Raw genomic sequence first — 6,241 nt, 5'->3', positions numbered from 1 at the left:
TTAACAAGGCGGATCTTAAGTCTCAGAAACCGAGGGGCTTACTTTCCCCAACTTCCTGAGGCTGTAGGGAAATCTCGGGGCCTTTGCGAAGTTGAGGTTTTGCTCAGAATTATGCGAATGAATTGTGATTTGCGGCAGTGCGTGACTTGGGAAATATCTTTTTTCAAGTTTCCTCGGATGACAAGTGAAACCACTTAGGAAAGGCAAAGGTGAAATGTCGCCGCCTCGGTGGACAGCCTTGAGCCCATTGCAGCAGGTGCCGCCCGCCCGGTGTGCCCAGGACGGCGCCGCGCCCTTTAGGCAGTCAGTGAACGCCAGGGGAGCTGAAGCTAGGACGGCCCCGGAGTGCTCTCCAGATGAAGACGTTCACTTTCTTCCTGGGCTCTGAGAGTCCGAGTTCGCCACTTTGCCTTTGCGAGTCTGTGAGGCATAAAGACTGGGTTTGGGGTGAAAGTGGTTTAGTGAGAGAGGTTCGGTTCGGTTCAGTTCACTACCCTAAAGCACCTGTTGAGTGCCTAGGTCCGGGCCTGGGGCCCCTCAATCAAAATAGCCCCTGAGCTCTGTGAATTTGTGTTCTCTTGGCGAGAAACAAGGATGTGGACATTTGAATGCAAAATAAAGTTTGAACATGTAATTACCTCGATATAGGTAACTCCCAGGTGAGAAAATAATCTTTATGAGTGCAGGTTGACATCTTTACAATATATATATATATACTTAGAGCCCTGAGAGGTTTAGTGTTGTGCTCAAGGTCATGAAGCCAATGTATGAGTCACAACTTGAACTCAGGTCTTCTTGCTCTCAAAGCTGGCCTTATATGCACTAAAATAAGGTGCCTCTTATTAATGTAAAAATATGTATAAAGTAATTTCCCGGAGAACCTTAGCAGCGAGGAGAAATTAAGATTGGCTTCCAGTAGAATTGAGTTAAGCTTTGAAGAAAGTTAGGTGGCCAACTTTCAGGGCTTCAAGTCAGAAAGACAGCTTCTAGAGTTCAAATTTGGCCTCAGATGCTTACTAGCTGTGTCACTCTGGCTAAGTCACTTAACCCTCTTTGCCTCAGTTCCTCAATCTGTAAAATGAGATGGAGAAGGAAATGGCAAACCAACCCAGTATCTTTGCTAAGAAAACCCCAAATGGGGTCACAAAGTCATACACAACTGAACAACAACAAAGAGATTCTAAGGCAGAGGTGAGAAGGTAATGCTTTCTAAGTATGTGGAATAGCCTGTGCAAAGAACCAGAGTGAGTAACTGAAAATAGTAATGACGATAATAATAGTTAGCATAGACAAAATGCTTTGAGGTTTGCAAAATGCTTTACAGATCTCATTTTATACTGACAACAATCCTAGGAGGTAGGTGCTGTTAGGACCCCCATTTTGCAAAAGAGGAAATTGAGGCAAGCAGAGATTTAGTGACCAGGTAAATGAGTGGCTAGTAAATGAGGCCAAATTTGAACTCAGGTCTTCCAGCCCTCTATTCACATTACCACCTAACTTCCAGTTTAGCCAGTTTGGCTAGTTTGACTGGAATACAGAGTACAAAAAAGTATGTTGAAAGAGAGTAATGTATAGTAAGCCCTGGAGAGTCAGGCCAGAGTCAAACTTTGAAGGGCTTTAAATGTCAAATAGAGGAATGTGTAATTTAAACTGAAGGCAAGAGAGAGCCACTGGAGTTTCTCAGAAGAGATGAGTGACATGATGTAGCACTCCAGCATTCACAGGGTGGCTGCCAATACAGGTTCTTGGATCTGCTTTGATAAAGGAAAGCAACTCAAAATGGGTTAACAAGCTTACTTTAATCAGTCAAACATGTATCCTTTACCTAGTTCAGGGGGAAAAGGTCAGCACCCCGAATTTCAGAATATACAGACAGAATTATCAAGACAGAGAAACAGATCAAGTAGACAGTTTCCAAACTGTCCAACCATTACATCCATACCAAATCAACATCTGGGTTTTCCAAAGCCAGGGGACGGGGGACTCTCAACCATGGCTTCCCAGAGTTTCATCTGATCAAATCACAGAACACTTCTAAAAGTGAGTCCCAAAACAAAGCTATACATCAGGGCTTATATAGCCTTCTCCTGGCTCAGAGAATGTAATAACCCTCTGGACCCACTGGGCAATCAAGAAGTATCTACTGAAAAACGAGCCTCCCACCCCAGGCTCCAGGTGCACTTTAGTCTAGGGGCAGGGAAGATCTTTAAATTTGCATTTCCATTACACATGATCGGGCCTGTGCTTTAGGATTATCAATTTGGTAGCTGAGTCAAGAATGAATTACTGAGAGAAAATGCAAGACCAATTTGGAAGGAGGCTTTTGCACTAGTCCATGTTAGAGTTGTTGAGAGCCTGAACTAGGGTGTTGCCTATGTGAATGGAGACAAGGGAATAGATACAAGATATAATACCAGATCAAACTTTTTCCCAGTTTAAAGACTACCAAATAGGACCAGAGCTAATAAAAAATAGAGAGAATATAGAGGATCTGAAATCTGATAGTGGCATCATAGGGTTGGTAGAAGGAAAATCCTAGAATGGAAAGGATGAGATTAAAGTAGATTGAAGAAAGTTTAAGTGGTTTACCTAACTCAGGGGAATAATTTAAGCAATAAGGACCTTTTATTAGAAAGATTTGTTCTGTAAAATTTGAATTCAGTCAAAAAGCCACACTTAAGGATTTAGACAGCTACATGTGGCCTCAGGTTCCCCACCTCTGCTAAAGGCTTTCTCCATAGACTATCCAGTCTGCATTGTCAATTGTGCCATTGTGTGCAGAGCCACGGTTTCTTTAAGCATTTTGTAAACACTTGGCAAATGAAGAACATATGGTTAAAGGAAGCCCAGCATGAGGAATGGACCTTTTGTAAAGGAGACCTTGTGTGTCAGGGTAGAAATGTCAGAGGGTGTTAAAAATTTGCTGTAATATCTTGAATTCTGATTACTTCTAAGACTTTGAGAAAAAGGTGGTCACTTTTAGACACTTGAAGCAAGTGAATTTCTTTATCCTGAGACTGCTCTAGGTCTATCCTGATTTAAACTGTTAATTCACCAGTTCGGCAAACACTAAGTGCCTACCATATGCAATATATTGTGCTAGGTTCAAAGGAAAAAAAAATGACATAGCCCCAGCTATCAAAGAATGGGATTGGGGAAGGGGTGGGGATTTGGGGACATTATGGACACAAATAAGTACCATTCAAGGTAAGCAAAGAAAAGGTTCAGACGAGTTGTTCTAGGAAATTTTGAGTAAGAAGAAAACACCATTTCAGGAATCAGAAAAGATTTCAAAGAGGAGCTATGAGCTAAGCTTCAAATAAAAGGATTGTAAAGAACAGAGAAAATGAGGAAGAACTACGTTCCAGGCTTATCTGCTTGTGAATTGGCCATGGAGGAGAGAAAGCATATTGAGATATTGAATTTTGCCTGGAACAGTTTGCCTGGAACACAGGTTGTGTGAAGGCCAATAATATGAAATAAGGAAAGATAGATTGGAACCAGATTGTGGAGGGTCTTAAAAGCCAAGTTAGAGAGTTTATATTTTTCCTGGGGAAATAAGGAGCCACTGAAGGTTTTTAAGCCCAGACCTGTGCTTTAGGAAGTTTTTTGTTTTTTGTTTATGACCAGTGAAAGATGAATTCAAGAGGAAATGTACTATAGGCAAAGATACCAATTAGGGGGCTATTACAATAGCTTTGCCAAGTGATGATGAGACTGGTAGAACTGTAAGTAGAAAAGAAGATAAAAGTGGAAAATATGTTGTTGACAATGCTTCATGATTGATTAGACGTGAGAGATAAAGGAGAGCAAAGAGTCTGTGATGATTCTAAGGTTTCCAATTTCTGTGCCTGGGTAGATGGTGTTGCCATCAAAAGAAATAGGGAAGTTGGGAGGTGGGACAAGTTTATTAGTCTGGGATGAGTTAAGTTCAGTTTTGGACATGCTAAGTTTGAGGTGCCTGGAAGACATTTAGTTCTTCCATCTTTCAGAAAGAGAGAAAAGCCAGGCAGCATCTCATATGTACATCTTAGGTTTTTGGAGAGCAGATATATAAGGTCAGAGAAGGGATCCCTGGGGGTTAAATTTTTGCAGGGGAAGTAAACACAAGAAAGATGGGGAGGTCTCAAAAATTAAGGCTCTGTAGAAACAATTTTTTTTTCTTTTTGGAGGGCAATTGGGGTTAAATGACTTGCCCAAGGTCACATGGCTAGTTTTTGTGTTAAATGCCTGAGGCCGAATTTGAACTCAGGTCCTCCTGACTCCAGGGCTGGTTCTCTACTCACTGTGCCACCTAGCCACCCCTAAACAAATATATTTTTAATAAGGAGAAAAATCAGGAGTTGTCTAAAAAAAATCCCATGCAGATGTGGATACATAGGAACTCACTGATTAAGAGCTTTAAAAGAGTTTAAAAGATTTGTACTAAAGATAGAAGCCAGGGCAGTTAGATAAATAGAATGTTAAAGCTCAGGATGTTGAGAGACTGATAAGGAAGGCTAAAGACAGCACCCCTCCCCCCGAAAGGTAAAAAGAACTATATTAGTGAAAAGTGATGATAAATGATAAAGACTCAAATCTTACCTTCAGTTTTTCCTGATAAGAAGAAAGAATTTTGGGGGAAGGACAAAAGAGAGGAAGAGGAAGGAATAAGCATTTACGTAGTACCTCCTATGTGCTGATGCTTAGTGCTTTACAGATACCTCATTTGATCCTCACATCAACCCTGGGAGGTTGATACAATTATTATCCCCATTTTACAGTTGAAGAAATAGAGGCAGGGAGAGGTAAAGTGCCTAGTGTCACACAATGATCTCTAGTGTCTGGATCTGAATTTGAATTGAGGTCTTTCTGACTCAAGGCTCAGCACTCAATCCATTGTACCACCAGTTGCCTCTTCAAATTGGAAAGGAAAAAACAAAAATGATTTATACAGAATTGAAACCCAAAATTAAGAGGGCAATAGTAAGAGAGCACCTAGATGTTCTTGAGTTGATTGTCAGATCCAGGATATTATTAGTACCTGAACAAAAATCCCCTCTCCAATAAACTCCCAAAGTGATCAGCCTTTACTTGAAGATCCATAAGTGAAGGAAAATCCATTACTTCCTGAAGCAACCCCTTCCACTTTTGTACAGAGCTAGTTGTTAAGAAGTTTTTTTTCTTTTATAAAACCTCAATCTATCTATTTGCAACTTCTTTACATTGTTTCTGATTCTGTCCTCTAAAACCAAGCAGAGCAGTGATCTCTTGAAAGATGGCAAGCAGAGTGACATACTTCTAATATGTAGTATCCCTTCAAGTATTTAAACAGCGATCATGGCTTCCCTTCTTCCCATCCTTCACTTGCCCAATCCTACCAAGTCTTTTTTTCTCCAAGCTAATCCCTAATTGCTTTAGCAAAACCCCATAAGATATGATTTCCTGTATCTTTACCACCCTGAATGTTCTCCAGTTTGCTAGAACTGAGCACAATACCATAGATGTGATCTAACCAGGGCAGGGTACAGAGGGACAGTCACCTTTCTGGTTCAGTATATCATGCTTCTTTTAATGCAGACTAAGATTACGTGACCTTTTGGCTCTGTCCTCTCAGAGTATTGACTCATGATGAGTTTTCAGGCCATCAAACCCCCATTCCCCAGATCTTTTTAAAACAAACAATTGTCTAAGCATGCCTCCCCATCTTTTATTTGAAAAGTTGACTTTGAAACCCAAGCATAAGACTTTAAATTTATTCCTCCTAAATTCCACCTTCAGTGATATGGTATTGAAATCTTTTTGGATTCTGGTTCTAGCTTTGTATCATTTCAAATTTGATTAACATTCCATCTATCTAAGTCACTTATAAAAATGATATACAGCACAGATCCCTAGGGGTCTGACGTTAGAGATCTTCCCATTTTGCTTTGAACCATAGTGCTTGGAGTAAGCCATTCACATCCTTCCTTCACAACCTTCACATCCACCTAGTGGATACAACCTCAAATCTTTCCTACTTTTCCTACTTATTCCAACTCTTCCTCAAGAAAGTATGACGGGGTGGCTAGGTGGTGCAGTGAACAGAGCACTGGCCCTGGAGTCAGGAGGACCTGAATTCAAATCCAGCCTCAGACCCTTAACACAAAACTAGCCATGTGACCTTGGGCAAGTCATTTAACCCCAGTTGCCCTACCTTGCCCCCTCCAAAATACAAAGTATGAGAGGCTGTCAAATGTCTTGCTAAAATTTACAACATTCC

Source organism: Petaurus breviceps, unplaced genomic scaffold (assembly GCF_028583685.1).
Source record: "Petaurus breviceps papuanus isolate PSGF00001 unplaced genomic scaffold, PetGlider_PUasm1.0 189, whole genome shotgun sequence".
Taxonomy (NCBI): Eukaryota; Metazoa; Chordata; class Mammalia; order Diprotodontia; family Petauridae; genus Petaurus; species Petaurus breviceps.
The sequence above is the reverse complement of the archived record's forward strand: the minus strand, read 5'-3'. Positions refer to the sequence as shown.